This window comes from Filicampus tigris, chromosome 3 (genome assembly GCF_054856515.1).
Source record: "Filicampus tigris isolate MCC_2025a chromosome 3, RoL_Ftig_1.0, whole genome shotgun sequence".
Taxonomy (NCBI): Eukaryota; Metazoa; Chordata; class Actinopteri; order Syngnathiformes; family Syngnathidae; genus Filicampus; species Filicampus tigris.
This window is the reverse complement of record NC_141219.1, coordinates 4551930-4567545: the sequence shown is the minus strand read 5'-3', so window position 1 is coordinate 4567545 and position 15616 is coordinate 4551930. Positions and strand designations below refer to the sequence as shown.

The following is a 15616-nucleotide window of genomic DNA, read 5'->3' as shown; positions in this document are numbered from 1 at the left end:
TTTTTATTAACGTTTCACACAACGTAGCAACTTCATTGGCATTGGTGTTAGAATATTTAAATTTACATTATATATTCTAAAAACAATGTACCGGTAGTTCTTATATGGCAAACTGAATCAACACACCTCTGCAGGTTACAGCCAAGTCGTGCATTCCATTTTGATTCTAGAACTGATTAATCAACAGTCCTTTCCCCGACGATTAGTCTATTATTTGGATGTATGGAATTCCACATTACACTCAGTTAGTAAATGGATTGAGTGTTTTCCCCGGGTGCATCAGCCTTGTTTTTTTTTTTTCCTCCACGGGTGTGAAAAAAAAAGCTAAATAAAAAAATGCTCTCCTAAGTCGCTGTAATAGTGCTGCAGGAACTAATGTCATTTAACATTATAGCATTTACTTAATTGAATCCTTCAGGCCTAGCTGACAAATAGCATAAGAAAAAAAAAAATAAAAAAAAATGGAAAGGCAAACCAACTTGTAATTGCTGCAGTTTATTTATTTATTTTTTTTTCCCGGATCTTTTTAGCTGAGGAATCCAATGCGGGGCTGGACTCAATGAAAATTTCCGGCAGTGAAGCAAATCATTTTCATTTCATTCCGAGCGCCGCTGAGGCTCGAAGAGTTCCATTAACTCTCCCTTTGATTTGCTCTACGGACGTTGTTGTACTCCACTTAAAGATGATTCAAAAGTGCTTGCTTGTTGACTTGCCAACCTGCTCCATGTCAGCTAAATTCACAGTGTTGTTGTGTTTATCGTCTCTTGATGTTCTTTGATTTGCTTGTGCTGGCGGTAATGATACAAATGTGAGCGGCCTACACAAAACAGATCGCTTTGGTCAAATCTATTTCATTTAATGTATTTATTGAGCGATATATATATGTTTTTTAAAACTGCTTCCTACATTTTGGGGAAAGCAGAGTTCATTTTCACTGACCACACCCAAGCCTGATTATCTCCACACCTGTTCAATCAAGAAATCAGCTAAGTAGGGACTGTCTGGCAAAATGTTGGTCAAAGATCTCAATCAAGCCGCAACAAAATGCCGCCATCCAAACAAGTTCAACAACACATAGGAAATAAAGTCATCGACGTCTATCAGTCTGGAAAATGTTACAAAGCCGTTTGTGTTGCTTTAAGGCCTCCAGTGAACCACGGTGAGAGCCATTATCCACAAACGGAGAAAACTTTGAAGAGTGGTGAAACTTCCCAGGACTTTCCGGAAATAGCAGGAATACGGACGACTTCGAAAGAACTTCGGGCCTTCTCGCCGTGTGAAAAAGTAATTGCCCTGTTCTCCAGTTTGTATTTTTGTTGCGTTGTTTCGCCCAATTTATTGTTGACGCTCATCAAACAAATGTAAATATCAGGCAAAGTAAACACAAAATGCTGTATTTGAATAGTGATTTTATTTATTAAGGGTGTGGGGGGGGGGTGACTATTCAAAGCTACCTTGCTCTGTGTGAACTAGTTGGGTCAGGTGTTTTTCTATTTCTGGCAATGAGTCTTTCACATCTGAGAGGATATTTTGACCCACCCTCCCTTGCAGAATTGATTTAATTCCACAAAACTGGAGGGGTTTTTGATCTTGATCGGCCTTATTTACTTAGTCTTTAAATTCATATTTATGGGCCTCGCGTTTGAGAACGTGTTTTAGTCGCTCACTGTTTTAGTTTAAGTTTCACCAGTTGCCAATGAAGAAAAATGTGCGTAGATGACCACCACCTGTTTTCGTCCCCCTAAAACAACTTTTAATGAAAACCGTTTAACAGCGCGCAAAGCGAGCGTGGCAGCGTGACGGCGGCGCATGAAAATTAGCAGCGTGAAATTCGACTTTCCGACGCTTGAAACATCAAAGCTGACGTTCAATTAGCCATCTCTCCAAATGTATTTTTTTTCCCCTCCATCTCCTGTCACCGCGCCAACACAATTAGATGACGGTTTACGTGTCATATTATTTCTCTTTGGGTTGAAGATATTACACGGGGGTTTAGCTCGACTTCTCCAAGAAGACAAAAATAGGCCAATAGACTTGATTTAATCTGTGCGCACCACTATGGGAGGTGTGTGCGTGTTTGTGTGCCGTAATACCCTTCCCTGTGTTAATCTGGCTTTACAGTCGTGTGTGTGTTTAACTTTGGATCAACTAAATTCCAGATTAAAATCGTATTTCATTTACAGTCTAGTTATCATCGTGATTTCCCAGGGTTCACGATCAACTCAATGTTTGTTTCAGGATGTTTGTTCAGCTACGAGGATTTTTTTTTTTTCGCTTCATTGTAGTTTTAGATTTACACTACAATATTTTGAACCACCACATACCTTTTCTAGTCACAAGCAAACAGTAGGGTAGTGCAATTCAATTATAATTACGATTATTACACTCCGCGATTACCAAATTGGCATTATCGTAAAAAAGCGATTATTAATATACATACAACGGACTATATTTGTTTACAGAAAGAAATTATACTTGAGTTTATTCATTTGCACCTTTTTTTAAAAATTTTTTTTTTTTTTTTAAGTTTTATAATAATTCATTTTTATAAATTTTGTTTGGTCCAAAAGAAACGTACATAATTAGTGTTCCAAAGAAATGCATTTGTTATATTTTTTTACATTGAAACTTGTTTTGCACCCAAAAAATAAAAATGATCATTTGAATAATCGTGATTTCAATTACTACCAAAATGATAGTGATTCATATTTTTTTTCATAATCGAGCAGCCCTAGCAAACGGCATGCTAACCATCCCCAGATGAAGTCTATTGGCTTCATTGGAAAAGGCCACAAAACGGATGGTCGTTTTGTGCATTATGAAGGCCCTCGCAAGGGTCAGGGTTTTTCCCTTCGAAGCAACGCTTTGCCCGATGCGTTGTTGCGGTTATTAGACAGGCATATGTCTGCCAGGGCAAGGTCAAGTTTCATTCAAGCATCGGCCTTTAAACCTCCTTTGTCACCACTTGTGTTGCTGTCTCTTGGACAGCGGCGCCGACATTTGTGGATACGGCGGCCGCCCGTCCACTTGATGGAATTTTACGCCGGCACTGTCCTTCTTGAAGTGGGTCTCCCTTGTGGTCTGTGGCCTCATGACCTTGCAGTCACACGGCATCCAGCGCTTGGAGTGCCGCCTCTGGCAGTCGGGGGTGTTAAAAAGGAATGAAAGCTAGAAAAGTGACTGTGGTCCTATGGCTCACAAATGCCTGCGTGAGTTTGCCCTTGCAAATAGATTAAAGCGGAAATCAACCCAAGCATATTTTTTTCAAGAATATGTTGCCAGCAGGCCCACTAGTTGAAACGGGGCATTCGGATTGATATTGCGTTTGTGGAATATGAGTTGAGCAGCAAAATGCACCCGTTATTAGCTATCTCAGGGGGCGGCCATTTTGTCATTTCCGTCGACTGAAAATGACATCACAACTGCTCAGGTAACGACCAATCACTGCTCAGCTTCAGAAAACAGGTCCGCCGTTACCTAAGCCCTGAGTAGTTGTGATGTCATTTTCAGTCGACAGAAGTGACAAAATGGCTGCCCCCGGAGATGGCTAAAAACGAGTGGATTAACTCTCATTCCACAAATGCAAATATTTATCAGAATGCCTCAACTAGTGGGCTTGCATAGAACATATTCTTTGAAAAAAATATGTTTGGATTAACTTCCACTTTCGGGGATTTGTTTGCATATTGATATTTGAAGGATTTATATAATCATGTGGGCAATTGCATCGCGTTATCCACCAACATAAATTGAACACAATTGTGTTATGTCACAGACAATAAGAAGTACATTGATTACCTTGAAGCAGAAAAATGTGCACTTTTTGGTTTATGATTAATATTCCTATGTAGAAGTATGTACGCATAGCTACTTTATATCCATAGAGATAATAATGGCAACTGGCATTCATGTTAATTTGCTGTTGTCATGTAAAAGAGGCTTTGACAGCCCGTTGTGCCGCTGTCAATCAGGAGCTGTCACTCGCATAAACAAATTTCCAATTTGACCGGCGGTGACAAAACGCGCCACAGCTGCAGCGGCATGGCAGGTCTTTGTGCGGCCATTTTTTTTGCGTGAATATATATATATATATATATATATATATATATATGTAGTGTCCTCCGTAATTATTGGCACCCCTAAGGAAGGCGTGTTAAAGAAGCCCTGAAAATTGTAGAAATGGCTCATCAGAATCAAACTTCTCTCATGGCCGTCTCAGTCCCTTTATAAGTGTCCCACGTAACTTAATAATAAATTGACCTACAAAAGGGTCGGCAAGTATTTGCTAGAAGTGCCAGAATATACAGTCAAGTTTATCCGCAGTGTGACCTACTTCCCCCCCCCCCCCCCCCCACAAACAATACGTTTATTTTCATTTGCGCAGAGCCGCTTACCCCCGTCGCTGCTGATAGTCAGGCACACAGCTCTCTTATTCTCTGTCTGAGCGGCTTTCCACCAACCAGAAGTTAATCAGGTGAGAGTGTTTTTTTTTTTCGCCTCATGTTGCAATCAATTCAAGAGCTTCTCATACACAATGTCCTTAAAAACACACAAGCAGTTATTCTTTCCGAAAACACGTACTTAGAAGGTATCCTGCATCTAAACGCTAATAGTCTCTTGAGTTTAATATTTCATTAAGTTGGCGCAGTCGCCTCACAGTTGAGAGGTCGCGGGGTCAAACATCAAAATCTGGTCTTGAAACTTGAAGTTTCTAACTTGGCTGTTGGTGCGAATGTGAGTGTGAATGTTTTTTTTTTTTTTAAATTTTATTTTATTTTTTTTTTGTCATTAATGTGCTATGCGATGGCTGGTGAGGAAAAAGGAGAATGGATGGATATGATCTAAACCAATCAAAATAATGACTAGTAAGACTCTGTTGTCCAAGAGTAATACATACAAAATATAAAATGAGATGAAATTAAAATACCTACATGAATATTCAATTTAAGCTCATACCAAAGAATGAATACATGCATATAATTTTCCATCTTTCAACATAATTTTTTTAAAAGAATGACATCACCTCTCTCCTTTTCAGTTTGGTGCACTCACATCTGTACTGTTTTTGTTTTGGTTACAAGTGAATTTTCCCTCTCGTAAATACTATCCATCTTAGCCATCTCTACAGCTATCTGTCTTATCTCTTATCGATTTACTGTATATTGTATGAATCTGCCACCTATCCGGGTGAATTTCCGTTACAGTAAAATAATGAAAGTAGACTGTATTTTTTGACAAATGTTTATCTGCGTACACTCTTGAAGATTTTTTTTCATCTTCAAGTGCACTCATCTGTGGCCACCGCCTCCTTATCAACGAGATAAAAAGAAGATAAACAAGCACTCTGGGGGGCGGGGGTGGGGTGGGGGGGGGGGGGAGGACATGAAAATGCCAAAGAGGTGAACTGGAATGACAAATGGGAACACGCAAACATCCAAATGGACCCAGAGTCACGCTTCAGATAACCTTTAGCAAAACATTTGTGGGTCGCTTCATCTTGAAGTCGAAGACGGATGATGCCTTTTTAGGCTGTGATGCTAGCTTTAAAACTATGTGCGAGCTAGCCTCACACAGACACTAGCTGCTCACAACACAATGAAATGAAAACAATTCATTTGCTTCCCTTATAATTTAGCCTTTATTGCCTTTTTACTAAATAAAACCGTACAAATGATTCAAATACTATGAAAATAATACTGTTAGATAATTCAAATATTACTATAATGGCAATACGAATTCAGTTATTTAAGCATTTCCCTGTCTCTTCATGAAATGAAGGGTAATTAAAGGAGATAAATAATCCTTTTTTTTAAGTGATTCAAATCATTTCATTAAACAATTCCCAATTTAACGGGCTCTGCATTTTCACTACCTCAATTGTGATAAGTAACCCTGAAATTAAATGGTGTGAAAATGAATAATAATCTAGTGAATTTGATCTGATTTTTTTCCACAAAATTATCAACAAACATCAAGAGCATGACTTAAACATTTACCTATAATAACTATTTTACATTATTTAATTTTAATTAGTTAAAATGGATTAAAGCAACAATGGGTCATGTCAGTTTCTGTTGATTATGGCGGCGCCATATGGACAAAAGCGGTAGTGTTTTGACGAAAATCAACCACATTTCCCATGCGTGCCAGTGCGTAGTGTCGTGAAATCCTGAGCCATCCTTAGTGCGAAAAGAGGACCTGAGTATGCCTTAAGGAAATTCAGGACATTTGTATTTTTTGGTGTGCCAGGGTTACTCCCATCCTCCTCAAAGTTGCTTTGTGCCGATATAAACGATACAGACCCCCCCCCCCCCCCCCCCCCCCCCCAGGGCATGAAGTCCCATTCAACTACTGTACTTATAAATCAATGTTTCATCAAAAGAGTTGTGAAAACTTTTTATTAAGATCGATTTTCTTGCACAGTGCTGCTTTAAGAAGTCTCTCGAAAGAGAAAATACTAGTTCTTTCCACGCAAAGTTTGGCCACATCTAATTGCGACTTTTGTAGCCCCGCTTCCTTTTTGACAGCCTTGACTTTGTGCGGAGTCTACGCCTTGTGGAAATCAGTACCGTTGTTATATTGACGTGACTATCCAATGATTGCATGCTAGCCAATCACTTGTAAGAACGTGGATCGAGGAATAAAGTAACCCTTGATGCACATGTGGTTGAATTTTGAGAGCCATCAGGTAGTCTTTATTTGCCTTTACATCATGCATGCTGTTCTTCTTCTTTTTTTATTTATTTTTTATTTTTTCAAACAGTCCCAAGATCCCATTTTCCTACCGCCAACACAGATTCCCTCTGGAGTCTTTAATATGTAAATTCCATTATTTAAAAAAGCCTGTAAATAATGCAAACAACAGAAGCAAGTACCAAAATAAACGCATGCGCTTGTCGTTGCTAAGTGACAGCGAGTCCCGAAGAGCCCAGGAGCTCATCAGTGAACTATTGGCGGCATGTTGGCTTCGTCAGTATTCACAAAGAAGACGTTCGTTTTGGCATTTTCGCGTCCAAGTGTGAACCAAAGTGGCATATGAGTATTTAATCGTAATGTGCCATATGTCTGAGGCAGCTGTTAACGTCCAGCTAATTAACATGGCGGTCTGAAGGGAAGAAGCTGCACAGTGTGTCCGGAGCCTCTCGGTTGGTCGTCAGGGCGGTAAAGAGGAAGAAAAGCGTTGAAGGGCTTTTATTTTTTTTATTTTTTGCATTTTCGCTCAATGACAAGCTCTTTTAAAAACAACCCAAAATGGGTCCGTTCTCTTTAAAACGCTGCTGAGCATGTCAGCAAAAGCAAACACAAGCTGCTGAAATGAGCAGCAGCGGTAGCGGAGGAGTTGCTCGCTGCCACGCCGTCCAAGGTCGAGCGAATTAGTCAGGTGGGACCACTCGCAGCCAGTGGGGTGGGGGGGTTAGCGGGAGCCGCCCGCCCCTCCATTCGTCACGTCGTGATCTGCCTTGACATGATGCCACCGAGCCCTCGCGGACCAGCTGCCGTGTCGCCGCGAGAAGGACGCGTCACAGGCATCCGTTGGGCTTCTCTCTCGGATGCCTCGACGACTGACTCCGGATGACTTTGCCGCAACATGATAGTCGCTTAAATGGGGCAATCTATGGAATGGGTTCGCTTTTGGCTACGGAAGTAATCTGGCTTCCGTATGGCCGGCAGTCACTCGAAAAGAAGTGATCTTCACCCAGCCTAGCTTCCGAGTCGTGGGTGTGGAATCTCTGCATGGGGGCTGAATTATGTCAAAACGCAATGTGAATTTGACAAAATGGTTTCAAATTACATTTGGTCTTCATTCATCTCACAATTTGCATATCGCTGCTGCTGTTAAAGCGGAAGTCAACCGAAACGTTTTTTTGTTTTTTTTCAAGAATCTGTTCTATGCAGGCCCACTAGTTGAAAAAAGGCATTCTGGGCGGCCATTTTCTCACTTCTGTCGATTGAAAATGACATCACAGTGTCTCATAGCTCAGCTTCAGAAATCAGGTCAGCTGTGATTGGTCGTTACCTGAGCAGTTGTGATGTCATTTTCAGTCGACAGAAGTGACAAAATGGCCGCCCCCGGAGATGGCTAAAAACGGGTGGATTAACTCTTATTCCACAAATGCAACATTAATCAGAATGCCTTGTCTCAACTAGTGGCACTGCACAGAAAATATTCTGGAAAAAAATGTTTAGGTTTCCTTCCCTTTCAAAAAAAAAAAAATAAAATAAAGTTGGCTGAACTAAAAATATCAAGGCAACAAACTCCGATATAATCTTAAAATGGGCAATTCAACAAATATATGAAGTTTTTCTGTTTCTGTTTGACTTTCCTGCATTTCATCAACAAAGGAATACATTTTTACGGAACTGCTGTGCCATGTACTGGCCATCCAACTTACTTTATAGTTAAAAAAAAAAAAAAAAAAAAAAAGCTTAGCTAATTGTTTTGGAGCAAACAACTTACTTGCTTTGTTGTGCTAACTAACATTGTTGCCATAAATGATTTTCTATTTTAAAGTGGTTACACTTTAAATGATTGTTTTAGCCCCCCAAAAAGTTTTTTTTTTTTTTTTTACAGCGTGCCGTCAGGTGAAACCCTTGCACCTCCAAAATCATCCCTTTCCTTTAGTTAGGAAAAACGAAATGTAAGTGTTCTTCCTCCGTCGAGCAAATGGGCTGATCGCAATCCAAAGCAACAGCGCTTTATTGCGGCTGGTAGTGTTCACGCAGCCACTTTAAAGACTCCTCAGTACAGTATCGGACTAATTAGCGACGCGCCGGTTTATCCCGCCGGAACGCGGCGGTAGTTATGGAGGCCGGCCTGCCGGGATGCAATGTTTCTCACGCAGTAAGCGTCTTGTTTCTCCCTCGGCGTCACCGCTGATGCGGCTGATACGGCAGCCGCTGGAAAGCTCGGAGCCGTTATTCTCTTAATTGCCTGCAAACTGCTGGCGAGGCGGCTCGCCAAACGATGTTCTAGGTGAGACGCTCTGGTGTTATGATGAAGAAAGCAAGATGGCGCGAAGAGACTTTGAACTGCAGTCTGAAATTATAGTTGATGTTTTGATCTAGAATTCGAATTGGCCATACCGCGTTTACAATGCAGACGGATGGTTATGTCTTGGTAATAGTACTGCAAACTTTTATTGAATAATTGCATATAGGTTTCACTCAACAATAACAGCAACAATGTAATACGTACAACTGAATATTGTTAAATCCTCCAAATTTGATTGAACATCACTCAAATGTAACACTACTTTTACACACGATCAAATATATTGTTCGAAAACATATCGTGCATGGAATAAATTTCATCGTTTTTGTACAGCACTTCATTATATCTGCAGGTGTTTTTTTTTTTCCCCCAAGTGACACTTCCTGTTTTCGCATTTCAAATTTACACAATGTTTTGACATTATTTTTGCAGCCACCTAGTGGTTGTTAGTGGAATTAACCCCCCCAAAATAAATAAAAAAAAATAATCCCTTTGTGCATGCCTGTGCAGTTGTACGCTTTCGGCGTAATTTGTACAGGTGGAAACGCCCTTTCAAACATGTATGCCGTACGTCGAGAATCTGTATGGCCAATGTTAATGTGATCATATTTACTTTATTATTTTTATTTATTTATTTTTTTTATGTGTGTGGAGTCATACCAATTTGCCTTCTCGGTTTGTCAGCTATAAGGTTGCTGCGGTCATAACACAGCATCCATTCAGTGCATGAATAAATCTTCATACTGCAGCGAGCTTTGTTTAATCCACAGAGTATGTAGCCTTCCGCCCCCCCCCCCCGAGACCAAAGAGGCACTTGAATGGGCGTGGCTGGCCGCATCCTGAGAGCAGCCATCGAGGGCTATCGCTGCTATTTCCCGAGGATGTGTGCCATGTTTTTCAGCCGAAGACACGGGTGCACAAGTAGTACTGAGGCACTTAATGCAATTTGCCAGCACTGGAAAAAGCTTGGAGAGGCTGCGAATTGGGCTACTGGTGCGTTGTTGTTGTTTTTTTTGCAGCGACGTCTCTCCGTGGGGAGACGTTGAAAAGATGCAATGGCTTCATTTGGACCGGGTCGGCGGTGCAGCTTGGCGCTCCCAGTGTACATTTAGAAAGAGCTGAAATAACACTCTGAGACAGTGGTGGGTGGGGTGGGGGTGCGAAGGAGCGGGATTGAGTGGCCAGCGATGCTTTTAGCGCAGCCCCCCGGACCCTCTAGGCCTCGTAATGCAGTTTGGGGTTTGTGTCGGAAGCTGCGGCACAACCAGCTGTGACAAACACGCCCAAAGCAAGTCTGACATGCCACTTTATTTCCGATGCCATCTGCAGAGTGAAAAAGGTTTGCATGGTCGGACAGGTTGTCCTCTATGAGTAACCTTTTCAACGTCCTGAGTATAATCACCTCCAACAAGCTTAAAGGGGGAAGTCAACGCAAACATTTTTTTTCAGGAATATGTTCTATGCGAGCCCACTTGTCGAAACAGGGCATCCCGATAAATCTTGCATCTGTGGAATAAGTGTTAATCCACTCATTTTTAGCCATCCCTGGGGGCGGCCATTTTGTCTTCTCCCGACTGAAAATGACATCACAACTGCTCAGGGTCAGATAACGACCAATCACGGCTCGGATTCAGAAAACAGGTCAGCCGCGATTGGTCGCTGTGAGTAGTTGTGATGTCATTTTCAGCCGATAGAAGACAAAATGGCCGCCCCCGGAGATAGCTAAAAACGAGTGCATTTTGCTGCTTAATTTAGATTCCACATACCCAGCCACGCATGTGCATACATGAATAATTAACTCTTTTCATCACATCGCCTTCCTCGCAAATCGCTTGTTCCTTTACTGCTTGACCTTCAAACCCCCTCCCGCAACGGAAAAAATATACCTTTGACAGACAGTGTGAACGGGGCTGTAGATGACCAAAATGCGACTTGTGGGGTACACCCAATACCAATCACAAGTCACAAAACTGACAGGAGAAAATCAAGGAAAACATGCAAATACAACATAGAAAAACTTAAAGCAGCAAAATCCACCATTTTTTTTAGCCATCTCGGGGGGCGGCCATTTTGTCACTTCTGTCGACTAAAAATGACACCACAACTGCTCAGGGCTCAGCTAACGACCAATCACGGCTCAGATTCTGAAAACAGGTCAGCCGTCATAGGTCGTTACCTGAGCCCTGAGCAGTCATGCATCATGGAAAACAAAACCCTGTTTTGAAAACGTCTCAAGTAAAAAGTACAGATACTTGTGTTCACGGATAAAAAGTATTCTAAAGAATAAATGCTCCGTGAATTACAAAGTACTGGAAAAAACTACTCAAGTATTTGTACTTCGCTACTTCCCATCTGTGCATAGCTCAGACTGAAGGGCTTGATGTGGGCTTGCCAGATTTGTGCATAGAGCCATGGAACAAATTGAGACCACTGTTGTCTTCATTTTCTTGTTCATTTTAATATCTGGTGCCACTAAAAGCGTATCAAGTGGCTAACTGACACAAAAGAACTCACAGAGTGCCTAAAAGCACCGTTTTTTTGTTTGTTTTTTTTTGGCACTATAATGCTATGTTTATTCATCTAAGTGATTCGGGTTATCATGAAAACCTTTTGGCAAATGTCTCAATTATCTCTTAAATTCAACTCTCATGAGCTGTTTTCGTTGTCCTTGATATATTCGTCCAAACAAATGTAGGCGGTCGTTAGCCATTCAGTCGATATTCCGTTTTTGTGGTGATCGACTTGGAGCGTCATAGGACAATCATCAATATGTAGGTTTAAGGTTCCTTTTTTTCGGACAGTGGCCTTTTTTTTTTTTTTTTTCTCCAGTGAAGGGAAACTCTCTTACCTTGCTGAATTTCGGCTGTCACTTCAGCCTTCATCGGAACTGTCACTGCTTCCTGGCGACGTCTCTAAAAGCAGCTGGCCGGGTCGGGAAACCTTCAATATGGGGCTCGCCAACTCCATCAAGGCTGCGCTCCAACCCTCCACCCCGGCAGCCTCGTTTTGAAGGTTTCCGGACCCAGTCAGCTGCTTTTATGGGCTGTCACTTATATAGCGCTTTTTTACCTTGGGTACTCAAAGCACTCTACGCTGTACCTCATCTACCTACTGATGATGAAGCATCAGGAGCAACTGGGGGTTCAGTCTCTTGCTCAAGGATACTTCGACATGGTCACCATGGCCGGGGAACCCGCAAACTCCGGGTTGGGAAACGACCACTATACCACTGAGCCATGCCACCCCGTTTTAGACATGTCATGAGGAAGCAGTGACAGCTCAGAGAAAGGCTGAAGTGACAGCCAAAATTGTCAGCAAGGTAAGAGAGTTTCTCTAAACCCTAGTTTAAAACTCTGACACCGTAACCCTAGTTTCAAACCCTACTTTGAAACCCGAACCCTAGTTTCAAACCCCAACCCTAGTTTCAAACCCTAGTTTAAAACACTAACCCTAGTTTAAACCCGATTTTGAAACACTAACTCAAATTTAAAACCCCATTTTGTAACCCTAAACCTAGTTTAAACCCTACTATGAAACCCTAACCCTCGTTTAAAACCCCACTTGGAAACCCTAACCCTGGTTTCAAACCCCGGTTTGAAACCCTAACCCTAGTTGAAAACACTAGTTTGAAACCCTAACCCTAGTTTGAAACCCTAACCCTAGTTGGAAACCCTAGTTTGAAACCCTAACCCTAGTTTCAAACCCTACTTGGAAACACTAACCCTAATTTGAAACCCTAACCCTAGTTGGAAACCCTAGTTTGAAACCCTAACCCTAGTTTGAAACCCTAACCCTAGTTGGAAACCCTAGTTTGAAACCTAACCCTAGTTTCAAACCCTACTTGGAAACACTAACCCTGATTTGAAACCCTAACCCTAGTTTGAAACCCTAGTTTGAAACCCTAACCCTAGTTTGAAACCCTAACCCTAGTTGGAAACCCTAGTTTGAAACCCTAACCCTAGTTGGAAAACCTAGTTTGAAACCCTAACCCTAGTTTGAAACCCTAACCCTAGTTGGAAACCCTAGTTTGAAATCCTAACCCTAGTTTCAAACCCTACTTGGAAACCCTAACCCTAGTTTGAAACCCTAACCCAAGTTTGAAACCCAAACCCTAGTTGGAAACCCTAGTTTGAAACCCTAACCCTAGTTGGAAACCCTAGTTTGAAACCCTAACCCTAGTTGAAAACCCTAGTTTGAAACCCTAACCCTAGTTGAAAACCCTAGTTGAAAACCCTAGTTGAAAACCCTAGTTGAAAACCCTAGTTGAAAACCCTAGTTTAAAACCCTAGTTTGAAACCCTAGTTTGAAACCCTAACCCTAGTTTGAAACCCTAACCCTAGTTGAAAACCCTAGTTTGAAACCCTAACCCTAGTTTAAAGCCCTAGTTTGAAACCCTAACCCAAGTTTAAAACCCTACTTGGAAACCCTAACCCTAGTTTGAAACCCTAACCCTAGTTGGAAACCCTAGTTTCAAACCCTAACCCTAGTTGAAAACCCTAGTTTGAAACCCTAACCCTAGTTTGAAACCCTAACCCTAGTTGGAAACCCTAGTTTGAAACCCTAACCCTAGTTTGAAACCCTAGTTTGAAACCCTAACCCTAGTTGAAAACCCTAGTTCGAAACCCTAACCCTTGTTGAAAACCCTAATTTGAAACCCTAACCCTAGTTTGAAACCCTAACCCTAGTTGAAAACCCCAGTTTGAAACCCTAATCCTAGTTTATAACCCTAGTTTAAAACCCTACCTTGGAAACCCTAACCCTAGTTGAAAACCCTAGTTTGAAACCGTAATCCTAGTTTAAAACCCTACCTTGGAAACCCTAACCCTAGTTTCAAACCCTAATTTGAAAACCAAACCCTAGTTTAAAACCCTACTTGGAAACCCTAACCCTAATTTGAAACCCTAGCCCTAGTTGAAAACCCTAGTTTGAAACCCTAACCCTAGTTGGAAATCCTAGTTTGAAACCCTAACCCTAGTTTGAAACCCTAACCCTAGTTTGAAACCCTAACCCTGGTTGAAAACCCTAGTTTGAAACCCTAACCCTAGTTTGAAACCCTAACCCTAGTTTGAAACCCTAACCCTAGTTGGAAACCCTAGTTTGAAACCCTAACCCTAGTTTGAAACCCTAACCCTAGTTGAAAACCCTAGTTTGAAACCCTAACCCTAGTTTGAAACCCTAACCCTAGTTGGAAAACCAAGTTTAAAACCCTAACCCTAGTTGAAAACCCCAGTTTGAAACCCTAACCCTAGTTGGAAACCCTAGTTTGAAACCCTAACCCTAGTTTCAAACTCTACTTGGAAACGCTAACCCTAATTTGAAACCCTAACCCTAGTTGAAAACCCTAGTTTGAAACCCTAACCCTAGTCGAAAACCCTAGTTTGAAACCCTAACCCTAGTTGAAAACCCTAGTTTGAAACCCTAACCCTAGTTTGAAACCCTACTATGAAACCCTAACCCTAGTTGAAACCCCTAGTTTGAAACCCTAACCGTAGTTTAAAACCCTAGTTTGAAACCCTAACCCTAGTTTGAAACCCTAACCCTAGTTGGAAACCCTAGTTTAAAACCCTAACCCTAGTTGAAAACCCTAGTTTGAAACCCTAACCCTAGTTGGAAACCCTAACCCTAGTTGGAAACCCTAACCCTAGTTGGAAACCCTAGTTTGAAACCCTAACCCTAGTTTGAAACCCTAACACTAGTTTGAAACCCTAACCCTAGTTTCAAACCCTACTTGGAAACCCTAACCCTAGTTTGAAACCCTAACCCCAGTTTGAAAACCTAACCCTAGTTGGAAACCCTAACCCTAGTTGGAAACCCTAGTTTGAAACCCTAACCCTAGTTTGAAACCCTAACCCTAGTTGAAAACCCTAGTTTGAAACCTTAACCCTAGTTTGAAACCCTAACCCTAGTTTCAAACCCTAATTTGAAACCCTAACCCTAATTTGAAACCCTAACCCGAGTTGAAAACCCTAGTTTGAAACCCTAACCCTAGTCGAAAACCCTAGTTTGAAACCCTAACCCTAGTTGAAAACCCTAGTTTGAAACCCTAACCCTAGTTTGAAACCCTAGTTTGAAACCCTAACCCTAATTGAAACCCCTAGTTTGAAACCCTAACCATAGTTTAAAACCCTAATTTGAAACCCTAACCCTAGTTTGAAACCCTAACCCTAGTTTGAAACCCTAACCCTAGTTGAAAACCCGTTTGAAACCCTAACCCTAGTTTGAAACCCTAGTTGGAAACCCTAGTTTGAAACCCTAACCCTAGTTGGAAACCCTAGTTTGAAACCCTAACCCTAGTTTGAAACCCTAGTTGGAAACCCTAGTTTGAAACCCTAACCCTAGTTGGAAACCCTAGTTTGAAACCCTAACCCTAGTTGGAAACCCTAGTTTGAAACCCTAACCCTAGTTTGAAACCCTAGTTTGAAACCCTAACCCTAGTTTGAAAACCTAACCCTAGTTTGAAACCTTAACCCTAGTTGGAAACCCTAGTTTGAAACCCTAACCCTAGTTTGAAACCCTAGTTTGAAACCCTAACCCTAGTTGGAAACCCTAGTTTGAAACCCTAACCCTAGTTTGAAACCCTAGTTTGAAACCCTAACCCTAGTTTGAAACCCTAACCCTAGTTTG

General features: G+C 41.6%; 1 protein-coding gene across 1 annotated transcript in view; it reads left to right on the top strand.

Moving 5' to 3' along the window:
* Positions 1-1030: 1030 nt before the first annotated feature.
* The window catches only part of chst8 (carbohydrate (N-acetylgalactosamine 4-0) sulfotransferase 8), a 189502-nt gene continuing 174916 nt past the window's right edge, over positions 1031-15616 (top strand). Inside the window, exon 1 of the mRNA XM_086026890.1 lies at positions 1031-1284. The gene's annotated coding sequence lies outside the window, so the exon portion shown is untranslated. The remainder of the gene's footprint in view (positions 1285-15616) is intronic.